This window comes from Crotalus tigris, unplaced genomic scaffold (assembly GCF_016545835.1).
Source record: "Crotalus tigris isolate CLP2741 ecotype Arizona unplaced genomic scaffold, ASM1654583v1 scf7180000018684.1183181, whole genome shotgun sequence".
NCBI lineage: Eukaryota > Metazoa > Chordata > Lepidosauria > Squamata > Viperidae > Crotalus > Crotalus tigris.
In genome coordinates, this window is record NW_024097145.1 from 633,024 (window position 1) to 646,824 (window position 13,801).

Here is a 13,801-nt window from a genome sequence, read left to right on the forward strand (position 1 = left end):
ATTCTGCTTGGAGAAAAAGGGTGATGCTGTTTTACAGGTAGTCCCTGACTTAACGGCAAAGCCGTCTGCTTGACTTTGGGCCAGTCACCCGGAGATGTTGAGTTCAACTGAAGAAAATATTTTAGCTCAGGGTTGAAGTGTCCTCGGTGCTCTCTGAGCTGGGATGTTTCTTTGCAGACATTTCATGACCCAACTAGATAACATCATCCATGCTAACACTGGTGCCATTGCCAAGTTGTGTATAAGAAAACCATTAAACTCAAGAGCACCCAAAGACTTTGCAGTCCTTCTCCTTCTTCTCCTTCTCCTTCTCCTCCCTTCCCCTCCCTCTCATTCCTTCCTTCCTTCCTTCCTTCCTTCCTTCCTTCCTTCCTTCCTTCCTTCCTTCCTTCCTTCCTTCCTTCCTTCCTTCCTTCCTTCTCTGTCTCCAAACCCCACTTTCTTCTAACACTGATGATGTTGCCAAGTTGGCTAATCAAATGTCTGCAAGAAAACCACCAAAATCAAAGCACCAAGGACTTCACAGTCCTCCTCCTCCTCCTCCTCCTCCTCCTCCTCCTCCTCCTCCTCCTCCTCCTCCTCCTCCTCCTCTCCACAACCCCCCCTTCCTTCTAGGACTGATGATATCACCTAGTTGGGTAACATCAAAAGTCTGCAAAGGTTTTAGGAGCCGGAGACAGTCTGTCCTCCTTTGGCTCAGCCACCATCAACAGCACATCTGTCCTCATTGTGAAAGAGCTCACTGATCCGAAGCCCCAGGCACATCTGGGCTCTCCAGCCTGGCCCAGCACATGGCTGGGCTGTCTGGATTTCCAGCGTGCTGGCATTTCCACCGTGCTCTTTTGATCCCGCTTTGCCACCTTTGGGACTTGGCCTGATTCATCTCCACCAGCTGTCAAAATGATCTGGTTTCACCTCTCTCAGGTATGAGTCCCAACAGAACCTTGACAGCCAGCGAGTCGACAGCTGGTTTCAGCCTTCAAAGAGGACAAGGAACAAAGCTGACCTTCTCTGTTGTCCCAAAGGTGGTGGACAGGAACCGGGATCGGCTTTGGCTTCAACACCCCAAACCTGAGCTGTGTTTTTCAAAGGGTGCCAAACACAAGGAAATATTTCCGTTGTAGAGGCGGTTTGCTAGTGTGATACCTCTGGGGTTCTCGCTTTTCCAGCTGGTGGCAGCCAAGGTTAGGGTGGGTTGGTCCTTCTCAAGGGTGCCTGGAACATCAGCAGATGCTGGAAGAGGGAGCAGGGCAGACTGGATGGAAAACTGAGATGTGGGAGGGGAGAGCTCAGAATGAGGATTTGCAATGCACTGGAAGTTTTTTTTGTGTCAGAATGAAACAACAGGGAAGGAAAGTAGATCCTTGCTTAGATCAAGATCAAAGGCATAAGAGCTTTGAGACCGGAAAGGAAATCGAGAAGCAATAGGAAGCATGAAAAACCAACCAATCAATCAATCAATCAATGAACCAATCAATCAATCCATCCATCCATCAACAATCTTTATCTGGTCACAGGCCAACAGATGAAACCCAAGCCCACTATCAATTAGGATAAAGCAGGCAGGAAAAATATAATTGTTCTAAAAATAGCTGAAAAGAATTAGAAGAAACATCACGGTGTACAAACTATACAACAGTTCTTAGGAAAAAGGCCCTCTGGGAAAAATAAAAATAGAAACTAAAAATGCAACTAAAGAGAGAGGAATAAAAAAAAAATCTTTTTGAAAAACTTACTTACTTTCTCGTTGGCTTGCGGTCTTATTTTCTTAGAGAGTCGGTTTTGTCTAGGTTATTAAGGCGCCAGGCTAGAGAGCAGGAGACTGTGAGTTCTAGTCCTGCCTTAGCTATGAAAGAGAGCTGGTTGACTTTGGGCCAATGACCAGGAGACGGTGAGTTCTAGTCCTACCTTCAGCATGAAAACTGACTGGGTGACTTGAGCCAATCACCGGAAGACGAGTTCCAGTCCCACCTTAGGCATGAAAGCCAGCTGGGTGAGTTTGGGCAAATCACCAGGAGACAGTGAGTTCTAGTCCTGCCTTAGGCATGAAGTCTGGCTGGGTAATTTTGGGCCAATCACCAGGAGATGGTGAGTTCTAGTCCCACCTTATGCATGAAAGCCAGATGTGTGACTTTGTGCCAATCATCAGCAGACGGTGAGTTCTAGTCCCACCTTATGCAGGAAAGCCGGTTGGGTGATTTTGGGCCAATCACTAGGTGACAGTGAGTTCTAGTCCTGCCTTAGACATGAAAGCTGACTGGGTGACTTTGAGTCTATCACCAGGAGATGATTCTCTCTTCTCTTGTTCATTCTTTCCTCCTCCCTCCCTCCCTCCCTGTCTCTGCTCTTTCTCTTTCCCTTTCTCTTTCTCGTTTCCTTTTTTCATTCTCTCTTTTCTCTTCTCTCTTTCTCTCTTTCCCCTTCCTCCCTTCCTCCCTCCCTCCCTCCCTCCCTCTGCTCTCTCTCTTTCTCTTCACCTTTCTCTCTTTCTTTTCCTTTTTTCATCCTTTCTCTTTTCCTTCCTTCCTTCTTTCTTTCTTTCTTTCTTTCTTTCTTTCTTTCTTTCTTTCTTTCTTTCTTTCTTTCTTTCTTTCTTTCTTTCTTTCTTTCTTTTGCCTCCATACTCTCTCTTTTATTTTCTTTCTCTCTTTCCTGTCTGTCTGTCTGTCTGTCTCTCTGTCTGTCTGTCTCTCTCTCTCGATCTATCTATCATCCATCCTATCATTATATCTATCTGTCTGTCTGTCTGTCTGTCTGTCTGTCTGTCTGTCTGTCTGTCTATCTATCTATCTATCTATCTATCTATCTATCTATCTATCTATCTATCTATCTATCTTGATCATCATCATAATCTATCTATCTATCCATCTATATCTAATCTTTATACTTGACCAACAATTAAACAGTAGGGAACCACCAAGAATACTCACACCAACATTGACAGGACAACTCATTGATGTATAAACAAAGAGCAAATCACACTTCCTTCTAGCACTGATGACATTACCTAGTTGGGTCATGAAACATTTGCAAAAAAACAAAAAACCCAAACCGAGAGAGCATTGAAGACCTCACATCCTCCTCCTCCTCCTCCTCCTCCTCCTCCTCCTCCTCCTCCTCCTCCTCCTCCTCCTCTTCCTGCTCCTCCTCCCCCTCCCGCTCCCGCTCCTGCTCCTGCTCCTCCTTTCTGCAAACCCCACTCCCTTCTAGCACTGATGTTATTGCCTAGTTTGGTAATGAAATGTCTGCAAGAAAACCATCAAACTCAGAGAGCACCAAGGATCCCCCAGGCTAAACCTGGCCATGTAAAAACCTTGGTTAGGTTATCAACTTGTCTGAATTCAACTTCCTGATTCAGTGTTTTGTGTGAGTGCAGGGAATTTGTTGAGCAGCTGAGGTGCACTGGGCGTAATCAAGATTCTCCAGAAGAGGAGAAACAGAGGAAGAAAGAGAGTTTCTGTGAAGCCACGGAACACGGCAGACTGGATATAGACCTTCGAAGATAAAACGAAAAACAGACGCCCTAAAAGCCATAAAAATGCGACGGTTATCGTGGACATCACAACCAACCTGAGCTGCGAGTACATATTTCAGGCTTTGCTGGATTTTATATGTTTTATATGTTAATGATTCCCTGCTGTAGGACGACATAAAATAACACGGCTCATTTAAGCTGGAGGTTGTGATGCTCAAGAGGTAAGCTTTTGCATAACAGGTAGGATTGGAAGGTGATAGAGGGAAGGTCGCTGAGGACCTCAAATCAGCAGCCAGGATGTTTTCTTATGCATCCCTGGTCCCTCATAGTTTTATCACTTGACATAAAAACCAGGCACACACACCTACTTGTCCCATAATAATGTCCTTATAGGGAAATATGCCCCAGCCATCTTATCTGTCTGTAAATGCCTTTATCGCAAGCCTGACAGCAGCATTTTCTTTCCTGTCAACCTTTTTGTGCTGGGGGTTACCAAAAGTCCTGGCTGTGCTGCTAAGACCTCCCCCCCTCCCCCAGCTGCCAAGGGGCTTCAGCTCAGGGCGAAGAGCTGCTGGAAATCAAAACGAGATTTGTAGATTTGTAGAGTCCAAATTCGGGGGTTTAGCAACATGAGGCCTCCTAATCCCAGATTAGCACAATGGAATCCCTCTGTTCACACGGCACCCACTGACCAAACAAAGGAGCATGTTGTTGCTTCCTGTGATGGTTCACGGAATTGACTGGGATGTTGGCAAAACCACAAATGGCCTGATCCTATTTAAACCCAGTCTAGCATTAGATTGTCTGGCCTTAACCCTTTCTGCAGATCAATTTCCCAGCATTTGGGAACAGAGTAAGAAAGACGGGTTGCATCCATATGGTGCATTTAAGCCTGAATTTGCACACATGTCTCCTCTCTTGCGGGAACTGCCCTGGCTGCTGATTTAAGTCCAATTTAAGATGCCACATTCAAAGTCCTCCATGGCCTGGGGCCAGGTTATTCGAAGGACCATCTTTTCTCAATTACATCTACCTGACCTCTCAGAACAAGGAGGCTGGACATGTTATGGGTCTCCTCTCTTAAGGAAATCCATCTGGTGGGACCAAGAAGAAGGGCCTTCTCCATGGTGGCTCCATGGTGGCTATTTGAAGGACCATCATTTCCCAGTCATCTCAACCTGACCCAGCAGAGCAGGGAGGCAAGGGATGTTATGGGCCTCCTCTCTTAAGAAGGTCCATCTGGTGGGACCAAGGAGAAGGGCCTTCTCTGTGGTGGCTCTCTCCCTGCGGAACACTATCCTTGAAGAGATATGATTGTCCCCCAACTTGACACTCCTTGGAAAGGCCCTGGAGACAGGGTTCTGCAAAAAGGCCTGGGGACCCCAAGGTGATATGGACCCCATCAAGTGGTTGACTTGATTATTGCCATCAGGGGAGGTGAAAGGTTATTGGGTTTTGTTTTCAGCATTTGATTTCTGTAAGCTGTCCAGAATCATTATGAGAGAGTTGGACAGCTATATAATTTTTTATAGATAGATAGATGATACATGATATAGAGATAGATAGATAGATGATAGATAGATGATAGATAGAGAGATGATAGATAGATAGATAGATAGATAGATAGATAGATAGATAGATAGATAGATAGATAGATAGATAGATAGATAGATCAGGGGTAGGCCACCTTGGCTCTTTTATGACTCGTGGACTTCAACTCCCAGAATTCCTGAGCCAACATGGCTCAGCTTGGAAACCTCTCCCTTTTCCCTCAGCATGGCTGGCTCAGGATTCTGGGAGTTGAAGTCCACGAGTCATAAAAGAGCCAAGGTTGCCTACCCCTGAGATAGATAGATAGATAGATAGATAGATAGATAGATAGATAGATAGATAGATAGATAGGCAGGCAGGCAGGCAGGCAGGCAGAATCAGAATAGAGCTGGAAGAGACCTTGGAGGTCTTCTAGTGCAGGCCCCTGCATAAATAGGAGATATCATGCCATTTCAGACAGGTGGCTGTCCAGGCTCTTCTTAAAAATCTCCAGTGATGAAGCACCCACAACGTCTGAAGGCAAGCCGTTCCATTGGTTAATTGTTCTCACTGTTAGGAACTTCCTCCTTAATTCCAGGAATTGCTTCTCTCCTTGATTAGTTTCCATCCATTGTTTCTTGTCCTGCATTCAGGTGCATTGGAGAATAGCTTGACCCCCCTTTTCTTTGTGGCAGTCCCTCAAATACTGGAATACTGCTATCATGTCCTCCCTAGACCTTCTTTTCTCTAGATTAGCTATACCCAAATCCTATTTTAGTCTCCAGGCCTTTAATCATCTTAGTTGCTCTTCTCTGCACTTTTTCCAAAGTCTCAACATCTTTTTTGTAATATGGGGACCGAAACTGGCTGCAGTATTCCAGGTGTGCCTACAAGCTTTATAAAGCGGTACTAATACTTCACCTGATTTTGATTCTATCCCTCTGTTTATACAACTAAGGATTGTAATAGTCTTTTTGACTGCTGCCACAAACTGCTGGCTCATATGTAAGTGATCGTCCACTAGGACTCCAAGGTCCCTCTCACGGTTACTGTTTTTGAGCCAGGTTTCCCCTAATCTGTACTTGTATCTTTGGTTTTTCCTGCCTAGGTGTAAAACCTTACTTTTCTCTACATTAAATATCATTTTGTTGGATAGGGCCCATTGTTCAGATCGATCAATCGATCATAGATAGATAGATAGATATAAAGTGGAATAATGAAAAATCACTAAAATAATGATGTGTCTGCATAATTACTGGAATAAAGCTGTGTTAGCAATATGTGACTAACCAAATGTGCATTGCACTTACAGTAGATACAATGTATGTAGCAAATTCTCCATTGTATGCCTGTGAGAAACGAACCTAACCTATTACAATGTAGATTTCTATGTGTGCTCCTTTGTTCCTGAGAAAGGGAAAGTATAAAACTGTAGTCTGAACCCGCCCTCGGGGTTCAGAATTGCTCCTCTCTATTGCTTCTGAACCTGTGCAATAAATCTCTCTGCTAAACCCTCTGGAATTTGTAAAAGTCCTTCAGTTTATTCCACAAGATATATATATATATATATATATATATATATATATATATATATATATATATATATATAAGGTCTTTGGTTATTCGGTTTTTTTCTCCCGCGTAAAATTGGAAGTGTCTTGGCGACGTTTCGAACGAAGTCCCATTCGTCATCTTCAGGCTGGTTGTTTTCCAGCTTTCGTGCTTCGAGCAGCAATGCTGCTCGAAGCACACGAAGCTGAAAACAACCAGCCCTGAAGAATAATACTCGATATATATATATATATATATATATATATATATATATATATATATATATATATATATATAGAGAGAGAGAGAGAGAGAGAGAGAGAGTTAGACCATAGATAGAATAAATAGATAGGGAGATGATAGACCTGCTTATCAAATTGACCTGTGTTCTGGATTTGCCCAATACACTTCTTTGTAAACTAACTCAAGAGGCTGGATTTACCCCCTGCTAAAGTAGACCCTCCTCCCAATGTTAGCATTAGCCCAGCTTCTAATCTTGGGTGTATTGAGCCACGTGTTGTAAACACTGGAGAACTTCCACTTTCATAGAGAAACCTTTTGGGACAAAACACATAGCTTTTCCTTTGTTGTCATGCTGAACTTCTTTGCCTCTGCTTTTTGGGCACATGAGATTTGAAGGGATCTATTTCTCACGGTTTTGTTTATTTCCCTTCCGATGACATTTTGAGCCAGGGGAAAAAAAAAAAGGCAGCGAAGGAGTGGGAATGCACGGCAATGCTCTGCCGAAAGTGACAGCCCTACATCTGGTGCGCCAAGCCTTTGTGAATATCAAGCGGAGATGAATCGGTGGCAATGCTGAACTCTTTCTCATCTATTCTTCTTCGCGTCCCTGGCTGGTGAGTTGTGAGGACCGAAGCAATTTCTGCTAGGCCTGATTGAAGCTATGCACTCAGTAGTCTGTTTCAGTTCCTCTGGAGCCGCAAAGCTCTTTGGTCTCAAAACGTGGCTCAGCCTGGAGTAGCGAGACTTGCTGCCTTGTAGGATTTGATTCTTCTTTTCCCCAAGTGCAAAAATGGGTTGGCAAAAGGCCCCATGATGTTTATTTCTTCTTTCGCTTTATGGATTTATTTTTCCTGTTTCTGAAATGCCCGTCTCTCTCAAGAGGGATCCTGGGTGGTGTACAATAAAATGTTGAAATAAAAAAAATAACATATAGAAAAGTTAGAAATCTGGAATGAGACGGGAATGATTAAATACTGTTAGAAGAGTTAAGAGGCAGTTAAGCAACGTGGTATAGACAGTACAATGGGGCCATCTATGTCCAAATTGAACAGCCCTCTCTCAGCAGAGGGGGAGGGATACGGCATCATCTATCTCCAGTCTCCAGCACAGTCCTTGCGGCAGTTCCAAGAAGCCTCCACACCCATTTACACCACTCCGGTGACCTTGAGGACACAGATAAACCTCCAAGTGGCCTCAGTGACTCTCTAAAAGAATGCAAATGACCAGCTGTCTGCAAGGAGTATAAATCTTTCCATTCCCCACCATCCGGTCAGAGCTGACGAAGCTTCTTGGGTGGGAAGTGAAACGTCTTCAAAGATAAACAAGAAAGTCCAGTTGCCTCCTGAAAGAGCACCTTTGGGACAGCCATAGAGTCATGTTTTGACTCCTTTTCGGAAGAACAGGAGATGGGGGGGCTGCCTCGCCACTGGAGGGAGAATATTCCACAGGGTGGGGGCAATGGCAGATAAGGCTCTCTTCCTGGACCCCCAGTGGGGAGGTCTTTAACTAATGGGGTCTGCAACGTACCTTCCGTGCCTAAATAGGTGGGAGGAGTTGATGTAATGGGGCAAAGACTTTTCCCATAGGTAGCCTGGACGCAGGCCATATAGGGTGTTATAGATCACAACCCACACCTTGAACTGGACCTAGAAGCAAACTGGCACCCAATGCAGTTTGTGGAGCAAAGGTAATAATAGTAATAACAGTAGTAATAATAGTAATAGTAATAGTAATAATAATAATAATAAAAGTTGGAAGGGACCTTAGAAGTCATCTAGTCCAACCCCCTGCTCTGGTAGGAAACCCTACACCATTTCAGACAAATGGCTGTCCAGTCTCTTCTTAAAAACTTCCAGTGTTGGAGCATTCACCGCTTCTGGAGGCAGGTTGTTCCACTGATTATTTATTTATTTATTTATTTATGAGACTTATATACCGCTTTAAGTGCAAGCACTCTCTAAGCGGTGTACACCAGTAAGCAATGTATATATATATCTATATAATATATATATATATATATATATCTACTATAATGTTTTCTGAGGTTTTCGCGGGTATTTGTATGTCGGTCTTTGGTTGTTCGGTTTTCTCCCGCGTAAAATTGGAAGTGTCTTCCGCAACGTTTCGACGAAGTCCACATTCGTCATCTTCAGGCTGGTGTTTTCAGCTTCGTGCTTTGAGCAGCAATGTGTGGTCTTAGCTGTTTCTTCCTTTTAACTGCCAGTGGGGGTATGAACTGATTGGGTGGGAGCTTGGCTGTGTTCTGATTGGGTGGAGGTGTGTTCTGAATGGTTAGGGGCTTGGCTGTGCTCTGATTGGCTGGGGGAGTGTTCTGTTTGGTTGTGCTCAGGTTAGTCTGAGTTGCAGAGGGGTTTAAGATTTTGGGCTGCCTTGCTATTTTTTGGCTTCGCGTTCGTGGTCGTGCCTCCTCTTCATGGAGGGTGTCAGTTTGCTTCATGTATGGATTGGAGGGGTTTAAAGTGGCTAATGATGCAGCTGTGGTCTGGCTTCTGGTTTGTGGTCGTGCCTCGTCATCGTGTGGCTTTGGGTTTGTTTTTTTGCGTGGATGTGTGGTGGTGACCTCCTGTGTGGTTTTTGTGAGTGTGGGTCTGGTATCATTTTTTGTGTTAGGGAGTCGTTTGTTTTAAAACAGAATAATCAGAGAAGCCATTGAGATAGAAAACGCCCACACAGCATAACAAGCGAGATGATACCTCCTGCCTAACAGCCATTTGGAAAACCACGCCCTTATTGACAAACCAATGACCAAAATTCAACCCCGACGACGCTAACAGAATCAGACTCGAAATCACCAACATCCTCTGCACCAGCAAGCCACCCAAAAGCAACTTACCCAAGAGGAACAGACAGCACTACGTAACCTGAAAGAAGACACCAAGCATAATAATCCTACCAGCAGACAAGGGCAACGCCACGGTGGTTATGAACACATCTGACTACCAAACCAAATTAACCAACCTACTCCAAGACTCCACATACAAACCCCTAAATACAGATCCCACCACCTACCTGGAAAAAACCACCAGATCCAAAATAAAAGCCTCCCCCATTAGCGAAGAGATCCAGCAAAGAATCATTCCCAGAGAGAAATCATCCAGATGCCCCAAACTCTATGGTCTCCCCAAGATACACAAAGAAGGAACCCCACTCAGACCTATAGTCAGCTCCATAGGCTCACCTCTACAAAACCTAGCCAAATTTCTCGCCAAACAACTACAGCCCTATGCAGAATCCATCACCTCACACGTAAAAAAACTCATTCCAGTTTATAGAGATCATAAAGAAACAAAACTTACAGCCCAGCGACCTACTAGTGAGCTTGATGTCCATATCCCTCTTCACCCAAGTGCCTATCAAAGAGCCTTGACAGCTATTCAAAACAATATAACCCCCCCAAACACATCTTAGATCTGACCAACCACTGCCTATCCAACACCATACTTCATCTATAATGGACAAAAATACAAACAAACAGAAGGAGCACCCATGGGATCACCCCTCTCACCTGTCATTGCCAACCTCTACATGGAACACTTTGAAACCCAAGCTCTAGAAAAATCGGATCACAAACCCAAACTCTGGCTCAGATACGTAGACGACACCTTCATAATCTGGCCACATGGGAAAGAAAAACTGGACAACTTCCTCACACACCTCAACAGCCTACACCCCAAAATACAGTTCACCATGGAAACAGAAGCTAACAACCAACTTCCCTTCCTGGATGTCTTAGTCTACAAGAAATCCAATGGCTCCCTAGGACACACCATCTACCAGAAGAAAACACACACAAACCGCTATCTGCACGCTCTCTCACACCACCACCCAGCACAGATCAACTCTGTAGCCAAGACACTCATCTCCAGAACAAAACGCTTAGCTGACGAACAACACCTAAAACCCGAACTACACACTCTCACCAATGTACTAACATCCAATGGATTCCATAGAAATAAGATTACAAACCTAATCCAAAAAGAAACCCCCACTAAAATCCAAGACAAAGAACAAGAAAACGGCAAAGCCCTCCTCCCATACATAAAAGGCACCACAGACAGAATCAGTAAGATCCTCCATAAACACAACATCAAAACAGCATTCTGCACAAACAGAAAAATATCCACCATCCTTAGAAACCCCAAAGATAAAATTGAATTAGAAAATCAAGGAGTATACGAAATCCCATGCACCACTTGTCCCACCACATACATCGGACAAACCAACAGAAGAATAAGTGCACGCATTGAAGAACATAAGAACTCAGTCAAAAAAGAGGAACCAACATCTTCCCTGGTCCAACACCTTAAAGCCACAGGACATGAAATTGACTTTAAAAATACCAGAACCATTGCCAAAAGTGAACATTTTAATAACAGAATAATCAGAGAAGCCATTGAGATAGAAAAACGCCCACACAGCATGAACAAGCGAGATGATACCTCCCGCCTACCAGCCATTTGGAAACCCGCCCTTATTGACAAACGACTCCCTAACACAAAAAATGATACCAGACCCACACTCACAAAAACCACACAGGAGGTCACCACCACACATCCACGCAAAAAACAAACCCAAAGCCACACCGATGACGAGGCACGACCACAAACCAGAAGCCAGACCACAGCTGCATCATTAGCCACTTTAAACCCCTCCAATCCATACATGAAGCAAACTGACACCCTCCATGAAGAGGAGGCACGACCACGAACGAGAAGCCAAAAAATAGCAAGGCAGCCCAAAATCTTAAACCCCTCTGCAACTCAGACTAACCTGAGCACAACCAAACAGAACACTCCCCCAGCCAATCAGAGCACAGCCAAGCCCCTAACCATTCAGAACACACCTCCACCCAATCAGAACACAGCCAAGCTCCCACCCAATCAGTTCATACCCCCACTGGCAGTTAAAAGGAAGAAACAGCTAAGACCACACATTGCTGCTCAAAGCACGAAGCTGAAAACACCAGCCTGAAGATGACGAATGTGACTTCGTCGAAACGTCGCGAAGACACTTCCAATTTTACGCGGGAGAAAACCCGAACAACCAAAGACCATATACATATATATATATATAGATATATATAATATATATATATATATATATATATATTATATATATATATATATATATTATATTTACATTGCCCCCAACAATCTGGGTCCTCATTTTACCTACCCCCAAGGATGGAAGGCTGAGTCAACCTTGAGCCAGTGAGATTTGAACTGCTGATCTGCTGAACACAGTCAGCTAAAGTGGCCTGCAGTACTGCACTCTAACTGCTGCGCCACCTTGGCTCTTTTAATTGTTCTAACTGTCAGAAAATTTCTCCTTAGTTCTAGGTTGCTTCTCTCCTTGATTAGTTTCCATCCGTTGCTTCTTGTTCTGCCTTCAGCTGCTTTGGAGAACACATGAACCCTTCTTTGGCTACCCAAGATTGCCCTCGTGGCTGCATTTTGCACCGGCTGAAGTTTCTGGATGCTTTTCAAGGGTAGCCCCACGTAGATCTCATTGCAATAGTCTAGAATAGACAGAAGATGCCCAGGGCTTGAATGGCTGAGCCGAGATAGCCTTTAGCAGGGCGATTGCCAGTTGCTTTCCATGGTGCTGAAATTCACCTCCGTCACTTTTGGCTCTAAGTTAAGCCTGTTGTGTTCAGAGGCTGCTGACCCATAGGGCTGGCCTGGGTGCAGCATACAGGCAATCCTTGACTTATGACCACAATTGAGCCCAAAAATTATGTTGCTCAGAGGGAGAGTTGTTAAGTAACTTTTGCCCCATTTTATGACCTTTCTTGCCATGGTTGTTAAGCGAATCACTGCAGTGGTTAAATTAGTAGCATGGTTGTTAAGTAAATTTGGCTTCCCTATTGATTTTGCTTGTCAGAAGGTTGCAAAAGAAGATCACAGGATCCCGGGATATGGTAACTGTCATAAATATGAAGCAGTTACCAAAAGTCTGAATTTTGATCATGTGACCATGGGGATGCTGCAACGGTCATAAGTGTGAAAAACAGTCATAAGTCACTTTTTAAAATGGCATTGTAACTTAGAATGATCACTAAACAAACTGTTGTAAGTTGAGGACTCCCTGTAATAAAAATTAAATCCTGGTTTCCCAGCCTAGATAGACCATTCTCCTTAAAGACTACTCTGAAAATTAATTAAAATAGAGTAGAGTAGAGTAGAGTAGAGTAGAGTAGAGTAGAGTAGAGTAGAGTAGAGTAGAGTAGAATAGAGTATAGAGTCGAGTCGAGTCGAATAGAATAGAATAGAATAGAATAGAGCTGGAAGGGATCTTGGAGGTCTTCTAATCCAGCCCCCTGCTCAAGCAGGAGAACCTATACCATTTCAGACAAGCGACTGTCTAGTCTCTTTTTAAAAACCTGCAGTGATGGAGCATCCACGATTTCTGGAGGCAAGCTGTCTCACTGGTTAATTGTCCTCACTGTTAGGAAGTTTCTCCTTAATTGCAGGTTGCTTCTCTCTTTGATTAATTAATTAATTAATCAATCCATCCATCCATTCAATCAGCCATCCATCCATTCATTCAATCAGCCATCCATCCATCCATCCATCCATCCATCCATCCATCCATCCATCCATTCTATCATTCATCTATATCCATGCATCCATGCATCTATTCATTCATTCATTCATTCATTCATCATCCTGATGAGCAAGTGCCAAGCTTCGATGTCACCTCTGTCCGGAAAACACTGCAGACAGTTAACATTTGGAAAGCAGCAGGCCCAGATAACATCCCTGGACGTGTCTTCAGGGAATGCGCAGGGGAGCTGGCTTGTGTTCTCACAGATATTTTCAACCTCTCATTGCAGCAGGCAGTGGTCCCATCGTGTTTTAAGACGGCCATCATCTTGCCAGTGCCAAAAAAGTCCACAATTACAGGCCTCAATGATTACTGTCTGGTTGCACTGACCATTTCACCATCATGAAATGCTTTGAGAAGCTGATAAAGGACACT